This window comes from Ips typographus, linkage group LG12 (genome assembly GCF_016097725.1).
Source record: "Ips typographus isolate SLU linkage group LG12, UJ_Ityp_2.0, whole genome shotgun sequence".
Taxonomy (NCBI): domain Eukaryota; kingdom Metazoa; phylum Arthropoda; class Insecta; order Coleoptera; family Curculionidae; genus Ips; species Ips typographus.
In genome coordinates this window covers 2,370,020-2,382,389 of record NC_138433.1, presented here as the reverse complement: position 1 = coordinate 2,382,389, position 12,370 = coordinate 2,370,020, and positions in this window count along the sequence as shown.

The window sequence follows — 12,370 nt, the reverse complement described above, 5'->3', positions numbered from 1 at the left end:
AACCTAAAATCAGAATCAGAAATTTGTAAACTGACTTTTAAGGTTGATTCTCAGTTTCTAAGACATGTTTTAAAATTTTTAGGTCTATTTTCACCTTTTAAAGTCAATTTTCAAGTGTTTAGGTCAATTTTCCGATTTTCAAGTTTCCTAGACAATTTTCTTAGTAAAAATCTAAGAATTAGCGTAATTAAAAACTTTTTACGTCAATTCTTAGTTTCTAAGACGTGTTTTCAAATTTTTAGATCAATTTTCAAGTTTTCTAGTCAATCTCCCTATTAAAAACCTAAAAATCAGAATCAGAAATTTGTAAACTGACTTTTAGGTTGATTCTCAGTTTCTAAGACATGTTTTAAAATTTTTAGGTCTATTTTCACCTTTTAAAGTCAATTTTCAAGTGTTTAGGTCAATTTTCAGGTTTTCAAGCCAATTTTCAAGTTTCCTAGACAATTTTCTTAGTAAAAATCTAAGAATTAGCGTAATTAAAAACTTTTTACGTCAATTCTTAGTTTCTAAGAGGTGTTTTCAAATTTTTAGATCAATTTTCATGTTTTCTAGTCAATCTACCTATTAAAAACCTAAAAATCAGAATCAGAAATTTGTAAACTGACTTTTAAGGTTGATTCTCAGTTTCTAAGACATGTTTTAAAATTTTTAGGTCTATTTTCACCTTTTAAAGTCAATTTTCAAGTGTTTAGGTCAATTTTCCGGTTTTCAAGCCAATTTTCAAGTTTCCTAGACAATTTTCTTAGTAAAAATCTAAGAATTAGCGTAATTAAAAACTTTTTACGTCAATTCTTAGTTTCTAAGACGTGTTTTCAAATTTTTAGATCAATTTTCAAGTTTTCTAGTTAATCTACCTATTAAAAACCTAAAAATCAGAATCAGAAATTTGTAAACTGACTTTTAGGTTGATTCTCAGTTTCTAAGACATGTTTTAAAATTTTTAGGTCTATTTTCACCTTTTAAAGTCAATTTTCAAGTGTTTAAGTCAATTTTCAGGTTTTCAAGCCAATTTTCAAGTTTCCTAGACAATTTTCTTAGTAAAAATCTAAGAATTAGCGTAATTAAAAACTTTTTACGTCAATTCTTAGTTTCTAAGACGTGTTTTCAAATTTTTAGATCAATTTTCAAGTTTTCTAGTCAATCTCCCAAAACCTAAAAATCAGAATCAGAAATTTGTAAACTGACTTTTAAGGTTGATTCTCAGTTTCTAAGACATGTTTTCAAATTTTTGGGTCTATTTTCACCTTTTAAAGTCAATTTTCAAGTGTTTAGGTCAATTTTCCGGTTTTCAAGTCAATTTTCAAGTTTCCTAGACAATTTTCTTAGTAAAAATCTAAGAATTAGCGTAATTAAAAACTTTTTACGTCAATTCTTAGTTTCTAAGACGTGTTTTCAAATTTTTAGATCAATTTTCAAGTTTTCTAGTCAATCTCCCAAAACCTAAAAATCAGAATCAGAAATTTGTAAACTGACTTTTAAGGTTGATTCTCAGTTTCTAAGACATGTTTTAAAATTTTTAGGTCTATTTTCACCTCTTAAAGTCAATTTTCAAGTGTTTAAGTCAATTTTCCGGTTTTCAAGTCAATTTTCAAGTTTCCTAGACAATTTTCTTAGTAAAAATCTAAGAATTAGCGTAATTAAAAACTTTTTACGTCAATTCTTAGTTTCTAAGACGTGTTTTCAAATTTTTAGATCAATTTTCAAGTTTTCTAGTCAATCTCCCTATTAAAAACCTAAAAATCAAAATCAGAAATTTGTAAACTGACTTTTAGGTTGATTCTCAGTTTCTAAGACATGTTTTAAAATTTTTAGGTCTATTTTCACCTTTTAAAGTCAATTTTCAAGTGTTTAGGTCAATTTTCCGGTTTTCAAGTCAATTTTCAAGTTTCCTAGACAATTTTCTTAGTAAAAATCTAAGAATTAGCGTAATTAAAAACTTTTTACGTCAATTCTTAGTTTCTAAGACGTGTTTTCAAATTTTTAGATCAATTTTCAAGTTTTCTAGTCAATCTCCCAAAACCTAAAAATCAGAATCAGAAATTTGTAAACTGACTTTTAAGGTTGATTCTCAGTTTCTAAGACATGTTTTAAAATTTTTAGGTCTATTTTCACCTCTTAAAGTCAATTTTCAAGTGTTTAGGTCAATTTTCCGGTTTTCAAGCCAATTTTCAAGTTTCCTAGACAATTTTCTTAGTAAAAATCTAAGAATTAGCGTAATTAAAAACTTTTTACGTCAATTCTTAGTTTCTAAGACGTGTTTTCAAATTTTTAGATCAATTTTCAAGTTTTCTAGTTAATCTACCTATTAAAAACCTAAAAATCAGAATCAGAAATTTGTAAACTGACTTTTAGGTTGATTCTCAGTTTCTAAGACATGTTTTAAAATTTTTAGGTCTATTTTCACCTTTTAAAGTCAATTTTCAAGTGTTTAAGTCAATTTTCAGGTTTTCAAGCCAATTTTCAAGTTTCCTAGACAATTTTCTTAGTAAAAATCTAAGAATTAGCGTAATTAAAAACTTTTTACGTCAATTCTTAGTTTCTAAGACGTGTTTTCAAATTTTTAGATCAATTTTCAAGTTTTCTAGTTAATCTACCTATTAAAAACCTAAAAATCAGAATCAGAAATTTGTAAACTGACTTTTAGGTTGATTCTCAGTTTCTAAGACATGTTTTAAAATTTTTAGGTCTATTTTCACCTTTTAAAGTCAATTTTCAAGTGTTTAGGTCAATTTTCAGGTTTTCAAGTCAATTTTCAAGTTTCCTAGACAATTTTCTTAGTAAAAATCTAAGAATTAGCGTAATTAAAAACTTTTTACGTCAATTCTTAGTTTCTAAGACGTGTTTTCAAATTTTTAGATCAATTTTCAAGTTTTCTAGTCAATCTACCTATTAAAAACCTAAAAATCAGAATCAGAAATTTGTAAACTGACTTTTAAGGTTGATTCTCAGTTTCTAAGACATGTTTTAAAATTTTTAGGTCTATTTTCACCTTTTAAAGTCAATTTTCAAGTGTTTAGGTCAATTTTCCGGTTTTCAAGTCAATTTTCAAGTTTCCTAGACAATTTTCTTAGTAAAAATCTAAGAATTAGCGTAATTAAAAACTTTTTACGTCAATTCTTAGTTTCTAAGAGGTGTTTTCAAATTTTTAGATCAATTTTCATGTTTTCTAGTCAATCTACCTATTAAAAACCTAAAAATCAGAATCAGAAATTTGTAAACTGACTTTTAAGGTTGATTCTCAGTTTCTAAGACATGTTTTAAAATTTTTAGGTCTATTTTCACCTTTTAAAGTCAATTTTCAAGTGTTTAGGTCAATTTTCCGATTTTCAAGTTTCCTAGACAATTTTCTTAGTAAAAATCTAAGAATTAGCGTAATTAAAAACTTTTTACGTCAATTCTTAGTTTCTAAGACGTGTTTTCAAATTTTTAGATCAATTTTCAAGTTTTCTAGTCAATCTCCCTATTAAAAACCTAAAAATCAGAATCAGAAATTTGTAAACTGACTTTTAGGTTGATTCTCAGTTTCTAAGACATGTTTTAAAATTTTTAGGTCTATTTTCACCTTTTAAAGTCAATTTTCAAGTGTTTAGGTCAATTTTCAGGTTTTCAAGCCAATTTTCAAGTTTCCTAGACAATTTTCTTAGTAAAAATCTAAGAATTAGCGTAATTAAAAACTTTTTACGTCAATTCTTAGTTTCTAAGAGGTGTTTTCAAATTTTTAGATCAATTTTCATGTTTTCTAGTCAATCTACCTATTAAAAACCTAAAAATCAGAATCAGAAATTTGTAAACTGACTTTTAAGGTTGATTCTCAGTTTCTAAGACATGTTTTAAAATTTTTAGGTCTATTTTCACCTTTTAAAGTCAATTTTCAAGTGTTTAGGTCAATTTTCCGGTTTTCAAGCCAATTTTCAAGTTTCCTAGACAATTTTCTTAGTAAAAATCTAAGAATTAGCGTAATTAAAAACTTTTTACGTCAATTCTTAGTTTCTAAGACGTGTTTTCAAATTTTTAGATCAATTTTCAAGTTTTCTAGTTAATCTACCTATTAAAAACCTAAAAATCAGAATCAGAAATTTGTAAACTGACTTTTAGGTTGATTCTCAGTTTCTAAGACATGTTTTAAAATTTTTAGGTCTATTTTCACCTTTTAAAGTCAATTTTCAAGTGTTTAAGTCAATTTTCAGGTTTTCAAGCCAATTTTCAAGTTTCCTAGACAATTTTCTTAGTAAAAATCTAAGAATTAGCGTAATTAAAAACTTTTTACGTCAATTCTTAGTTTCTAAGACGTGTTTTCAAATTTTTAGATCAATTTTCAAGTTTTCTAGTTAATCTACCTATTAAAAACCTAAAAATCAGAATCAGAAATTTGTAAACTGACTTTTAGGTTGATTCTCAGTTTCTAAGACATGTTTTAAAATTTTTAGGTCTATTTTCACCTTTTAAAGTCAATTTTCAAGTGTTTAGGTCAATTTTCAGGTTTTCAAGTCAATTTTCAAGTTTCCTAGACAATTTTCTTAGTAAAAATCTAAGAATTAGCGTAATTAAAAACTTTTTACGTCAATTCTTAGTTTCTAAGACGTGTTTTCAAATTTTTAGATCAATTTTCAAGTTTTCTAGTCAATCTACCTATTAAAAACCTAAAAATCAGAATCAGAAATTTGTAAACTGACTTTTAAGGTTGATTCTCAGTTTCTAAGACATGTTTTAAAATTTTTAGGTCTATTTTCACCTTTTAAAGTCAATTTTCAAGTGTTTAGGTCAATTTTCCGGTTTTCAAGTCAATTTTCAAGTTTCCTAGACAATTTTCTTAGTAAAAATCTAAGAATTAGCGTAATTAAAAACTTTTTACGTCAATTCTTAGTTTCTAAGAGGTGTTTTCAAATTTTTAGATCAATTTTCATGTTTTCTAGTCAATCTACCTATTAAAAACCTAAAAATCAGAATCAGAAATTTGTAAACTGACTTTTAAGGTTGATTCTCAGTTTCTAAGACATGTTTTAAAATTTTTAGGTCTATTTTCACCTTTTAAAGTCAATTTTCAAGTGTTTAGGTCAATTTTCCGATTTTCAAGTTTCCTAGACAATTTTCTTAGTAAAAATCTAAGAATTAGCGTAATTAAAAACTTTTTACGTCAATTCTTAGTTTCTAAGACGTGTTTTCAAATTTTTAGATCAATTTTCAAGTTTTCTAGTTAATCTACCTATTAAAAACCTAAAAATCAGAATCAGAAATTTGTAAACTGACTTTTAAGGTTGATTCTCAGTTTCTAAGACATGTTTTAAAATTTTTAGGTCTATTTTCACCTTTTAAAGTCAATTTTCAAGTGTTTAGGTCAATTTTCCGGTTTTCAAGTCAATTTTCAAGTTTCCTAGACAATTTTCTTAGTAAAAATCTAAGAATTAGCGTAATTAAAAACTTTTTACGTCAATTCTTAGTTTCTAAGAGGTGTTTTCAAATTTTTAGATCAATTTTCAAGTTTTCTAGTTAATCTACCTATTAAAAACCTAAAAATCAGAATCAGAAATTTGTAAACTGACTTTTAAGTTGATTCTCAGTTTCTAAGACATGTTTTCAAATTTTTGGGTCTATTTTCACCTTTTAAAGTCAATTTTCAAGTGTTTAGGTCAATTTTCCGGTTTTCAAGTCAATTTTCAAGTTTCCTAGACAATTTTCTTAGTAAAAATCTAAGAATTAGCGTAATTAAAAACTTTTTACGTCAATTCTTAGTTTCTAAGACGTGTTTTCAAATTTTTAGATCAATTTTCAAGTTTTCTAGTCAATCTCCCTATTAAAAACCTAAAAATCAAAATCAGAAATTTGTAAACTGACTTTTAGGTTGATTCTCAGTTTCTAAGACATGTTTTAAAATTTTTAGGTCTATTTTCACCTTTTAAAGTCAATTTTCAAGTGTTTAGGTCAATTTTCCGGTTTTCAAGTCAATTTTCAAGTTTCCTAGACAATTTTCTTAGTAAAAATCTAAGAATTAGCGTAATTAAAAACTTTTTACGTCAATTCTTAGTTTCTAAGACGTGTTTTCAAATTTTTAGATCAATTTTCAAGTTTTCTAGTTAATCTACCTATTAAAAACCTAAAAATCAGAATCAGAAATTTGTAAACTGACTTTTAGGTTGATTCTCAGTTTCTAAGACATGTTTTAAAATTTTTGGGTCTATTTTCACCTTTTAAAGTCAATTTTCAATTGTTTAGGTCAATTTTCCGGTTTTCAAGTCAATTTTCAAGTTTCCTAGACAATTTTCTTAGTAAAAATCTAAGAATTAGCGTAATTAAAAACTTTTTTTATTATACTTAACAGAAAATACTACATTTTCAACTGTTTATAAAATACAGTAAATATGACATTTTCGGAACAGCGCACGGAAATTTTTTCCCGATCCCTCTTTCCGTGCGCTTAATAATAAACATAGATATCCATGATACTAGATATCCTATGGCAACTCGAAGAAAAAAAAGAAACGAGTAATGTGTCTATAGCAACGATTTATTTATTAATGACAAATTTTTATTTTCTGTCAGTGAAAATTAAGTATTTATGTATTTATTACATTTTGCAAAAATGAATTCAGATTGTGAAGAAAATCGGGATATTCCCGAAAATATCTTACAACGAGCGGCAGAAGTGAGTGCAGATTTATTACCAGTGAAATCCAGGTTGAGATATGAACAAGAATATAACAGTTTTACCGAATGGCGGACTCAGAAACGAATCAAAATTGTGAGTGACGATATTCTTTTAGTATAATATCCTCCACTTTATAGAGTCGATTCTCTATGTTAAAGAGTTGTTTGGCAATAAAAGAAAATACTCACCATCAATATCCAAAAACGATTGCTTTTTTGAAACGACAAGCTGTAGGATATATACCAAAGAAATCCAAGATTCTTACAGCAGAACAAGTAACCAAATTTTTATGTGAAGCTTCAGATGGAGAATATCTACTAGCAAAAGTAATTTTAGTGTTTGGCATCTTCGGTGCATGCCGCAGAGATGATTTAATACGTTTGAGTTTAGATGATGTGGAAGATAATGGGCGTTTCCTTGTCGTGTTGGAAAAACTCACAGGTCAAGAAGTTTTACCATTACCAATGAAAATTGCAAATTCGATCCCTGTACAATTTACCGTAAATACGCAGATCTCCGCCCTAAACATATGGAGAGTAGAAGATTATTTGTTGCATACCGAAACCAAAGATGTTACGCTCAACATGTTGGGTGCCATACTATCAGTGGTATTCCAAAACTTGTTGCAAAATACCTAAAACTAAAAAATCCCGAAGAATATACCGGACATGGGCTAAGGCGCTCTTCGGCAACCATGTTGGTGGAAAACGGCGGTGATTTGCTCACTTTGAAAAGACACGGAGGATGGCTTTCTTCCAATGTAGCAGAAGGATATATAGAAGAGTCCATACAAAGAAAAATTGAAGTATCACGAAAGTTGTTTAGCCCTTGTAACTTGGAAACTACAACATCTGTAACAGTCAATCAAGAGAACCAAAGCAGACACGAACACTCCGCTTCAACATCTTTAGCTCAACAAAAAGAAATGCAAAAGGGATTGAGCTTCAACAATAATACGAATTGTACAATAAATATTACTATTAATAATAACGGTTCTGTCCAAAATTAATTTTCTTAGAATTACCTACTTGTATTTTTTTTGTCTTACGCGTAAGACTCCATGAAGAGACAGATAGATTCAGAGTGCAGCGCGGTGTACGACAGGGCGACACAATCTCCCCTAAACTGTTTACCACTTTGTTGGAGTATATGTTCAAGAGTGTCGAGTTGGAGAATATGGGTACAAATATCAACGGCGAAAATTTCAGTCACCTCCGGTTCGCTGACGATATTGTACTGATCTCAGATAGCTTGGATAAGGCAGAGGAACTCCTTGTGAGACTAACATCTGCTTCACATAAAGTTGGGCTTAAAATCAATCCATCGAAAACAAGTTTCATGACAAATCTAGTCCCAAACCGAAACTACTTAGTAGAAGGAAAAGAAATTTCCCAAGTTACATCCTACAGATATCTGGGCCATGATATTACGATTGGCAGAGACAATCAAACCTGCGAAATCAAAAGAAGGATAGGACTAACGTGGGCCGCCTATGGGAAGCTGAAGCACATTTTTAAGTCCGAAACCCCCATATGCCTTAAGCGGATGGTGTTTGATCAGTGCGTTCTGCCGGTTCTGACTTATGGTTCGGAGACCTTAACTCTAACACGAAAATCAGTAAATAAAGTAAGAGTGGCCCAGCGAGCCATGGAACGTTCCATGTTGGGAGGCCACGCTGAGAGACAGGATTCCGAATGATCGGATACGTCAGAGAACAGGGGTTACCGATGCAATCCAGCGAATAACATATTGTTACGGTTTGGGCCTACTATGCTCGATACTTGATGAAACCGATGCGCCGCAATATCTGGCGGGGCGCGTATTAAAGTAGGCCACAGTTAGGAAGCGCCACACCTGGAAGATTCGAAGCAAATCGCGAAGCGTTTCGCGGTCATTCTAGAACGTGGTTTGTGAATATAAAAGAAGCGGCGTCGACGAGAGAGTAGTGGTAGTGTAGTAGTGAATTTGGGGAACGCGGTAAAGTTTAAATAGCGGAGTAATTGTGGAATTGGAATAGTGTTTTTAGTAGCTGTGTTAATTATTGTACGGAGTGTTTTAAAGTGTAAATAAAGTTATTAATTGTTGAGTTAAATTGACTTTGTGTGAACCCACGGGAAAATCGTAACAATTGGTGTCAGAAGTGCGATCAGACTTTAGTGCGTCGTGAATTGGAACTAAACTTCGGGTTAGAGACTTGTGTTCAGAACCGGACTAGAGATTTTCGGAACAGTGGTGTGTTAAATTTATTTTATGCCAATAACAAGACGTCAAAGTGCAAACATGGAGGCCCAACTTGCAGCTATTATGGCAATGCTTGAAAAACAAGAAGAGAAACAAGAACAAACAGAAAGGATTCGACAGCAAGACAAAGAAGAACAAGAAAGGATTCGACAACAAACAGAAAAGATTCGACAACAAGAGAAAGAAGAACAAGAAAGGATTCGACAACAAGAGAAGGAAGAAAAAGAAAGAATGAGATAACAAGATATGGAAATGCGTCACGAAGATAGAGAGCGGCAAGAAAAACGTAACGAAGAAATATTGAACGTTCTAGCGGGGACCAAAACAGAAATCCAAGAGTATGTAACCCATAGACTTAAAAAGATGGAGTGTGATGTTGAGGAAAAATTAAAGGATGTTCGGGAAGACATTAATGATGTTCGGGACGACATTAATAAAATTCAGAATGATGTCAAGATAAAGCTAGGCGACTTAGAGCGGAAAATTGACAGCAGAGGAGCCAGCTCTACAGTGATAACCGGAAACAAGATCAAGCCTCCCACATACGACGGTCAAACTTCATGGGCAATGTACCAACTCCAATTTGAGGCCGCTGCAAATGCAAATGGATGGAGTACCAAGGAAATGACTGTAGCACTAATAGTGGCACTACGAGGACCTGCATTGGAGCTGTTACAGACTCTGCCTATCGCCCAACGAAGCAGCTATGAAGCATTAGTAGCTGCATTAGAACGTCGTTATGGGGATCAACATAAGAAAGGACTGTATCGAACGCAATTAATGGCAAGACAGCAGAAAACTGGTGAAAATCTAGAAGAGTTTGAAACCGAAATTCGTCGCCTTGTGCATCTGGCTTACCCAGCCGTCCCGGATGAAATCCAAGAAGAACTTGTGGCACAGTATTTTGTAGATGGGATTCGAGATCCGGAGGTAAAGAAATGGCTGAAGATGTTCAAAGGGAGCAACAACAGCGAATTACTGATTCGAGCGCTGGAAATTGAAGCTGCGTGCAATGATTTAAAGCCAGAGCCTATTCAAGAGGAAAGAGTACCGCCAGCCGATCATGTTGCTACATTAATAGATGAAATTAAAGCAATGGTAGGCCAATTAGTGCAACAAATGGCAGTCCACACAATTAGAACGATCACGCCCGATCACGAGAGTGGAGTGTTATCGATGCGGACGTACGGGACACATTAAAAGGAATTGCAGACAGCGGTCTTGTTCTCCAAACCCACAGTGCCGACGAAATCAGGACATTAGAACAAATCACCGGAACTCCTCTGCTAAAAGAAACATTACATGTTATATTTGTGGACGTAAAGGACATTACCAATGGAATTGCAGACAGCTGTCTCGTTTACCGACACCGCAGAACTGGCGTAACCAGGAGCAGGAAATGAAGAACCCGGAAGGACATTTACCGCGATATGTAGAGGATCGTCAAGCTTTGGATAGTGACTTAAGGTATCGGAAAGGACAAATTCATAATGGTTGGAGGATTGGTCAAATCGCGATGGTGACAGATAAAGAGGCTATAAAAAGAATGAAGAGCTGCGTTTCTAAGGAGGACATAATAAAAGGACAGCGCTCAGACTCTGATTTGAAAGTAATCAGAAGATGGTTGGAGAAGGATTTGAAACCGGATTGGCAACAGATTTCCAGATATGGACCAACAGTAAGGGGTTACTGGTTGCAGTGGAATTCGCTTCGACTGCGAGATGACTTAATTACTCGCAAGTGGGAAAGTCCAGACGGAAAACGCTTTGTTTACCAAACAATAGTGCCCAATTCCTGCAAAGAGAATGTGCTGCGAGAACTACATGACAGTCGCGGAGGAGGACACTTTGGAGTAAACCAGACTTTGGCTGGAATACGAGATCGATTTTACTGGATTAACTTCAGAAAGGACGTTGAGGACGTTGAGCACGTTCGCAAATCGCGAAGCGTTTCGCGGTCATTCTAGAACGTGGTTTGTGAATATAAAAGAAGCGGCGTCGACGAGAGAGTAGTGGTAGTGTAGTAGTGAATTTGGGGAACGCGGTAAAGTTTAAATAGCGGAGTAATTGTGGAATTGGAATAGTGTTTTTAGTAGCTGTGTTAATTATTGTACGGAGTGTTTTAAAGTGTAAATAAAGTTATTAATTGTTGAGTTAAATTGACTTTGTGTGAACCCACGGGAAAATCGTAACAATATCTAAAGTGGAACTGGGCTGGACATGTCGCAAGAATGACCAACGAAAGATGGACCAAAAAGATCATAGAGTGGAGACCTAGGCAAGATGCGTTCAGGAACAGAGGTCGTCCGCCGACCCGGTGGACGGATGACATAAAAAGAGTAGCACCAAATTGGATCCAGGATGCCCAGGATCGAAATAAATGGAGATCGTTAACGGAGGCCTATGTTCAGCAGTGGACGAGACAGGCTGTTCGATGATGATGATGATGATTTTTTTTGTTAATTTGAGTTGTATGTACTTACATTTTTACTGTTTTAAAAATAAAAATAAATATTCCCGATTTTCTTAATAATTTTTTGCGATATTTTTTGTTTATGTTGATTTCAGGTACCTAAGTATAATAAATGTTGATTACTGTTTAGTTTATTTATTGACTTGATCTTGTGTTTCATAAACTCTAAAACTTGTCTCTTTTTTTATGCGCTTAAGGACCTATAAATTTCGTATTTCTTTTTTTTTACCTTTTTTTCCGCGACAATACGGCACACTGTCTATCATAAGGGACACCTAGAACTGCGTGCGCAATAGCGACAGTACCATTCAAAGTGTCGACCTAGCAGCATCAAGCTAAAAGCGTACTCAACTTGTCACGTCTTTTTTTGACTTTTTTTCGTATTACCGCGACTCGCGAGTGTTACTCACTCCAGTCCATCCAAGCCGACGAATCCACATTTCTTAACGAGAGCGCTCTCCTTCAAGCCAGGAAGTTTTAGACAGGTGAGTCCCGTTCAGAAAGGTGATGCGCCGTTTTCGAATTTTAATTATATTATTTTTCGATAAAACCTAAACCAGCAAATTTTACTGGTCTTCAACGACAATAAAAAATATAATTCGGCTGCGCCTCACACGAGAATTTGTCACGCGCGCACGGAAAAATCCTCATTTCTGTACTGGTAATGAAATATACTATTTCAATCCGTCTTTGTAGTTATGAAATAAAAAAAAATTGTGGGACAGGCCCATTCAACTAACCTTCTCCTTAGCATCGTGCACTAGAGTACTATTACTCCTCGCTTTGTCCCACAGGTTTTTCAGCTCGGCCTCAGTGTTCAACACCCTGTCGTACATAAACCCGGCCTCGTCCTTTAAAAAGGTCGTGTTCTTCCTCAAATCTTCCGCCTCACTTTTGATTTGTTGCGTTTTTCTTGACGCGTCGTCCGCCAAACGATTGGCCTCGTTCGCCTTTTCCAGCGCCATTCCCACGTTGTCTTTGGCGTTCTGGATGACGTCGCCAGCTTCACGG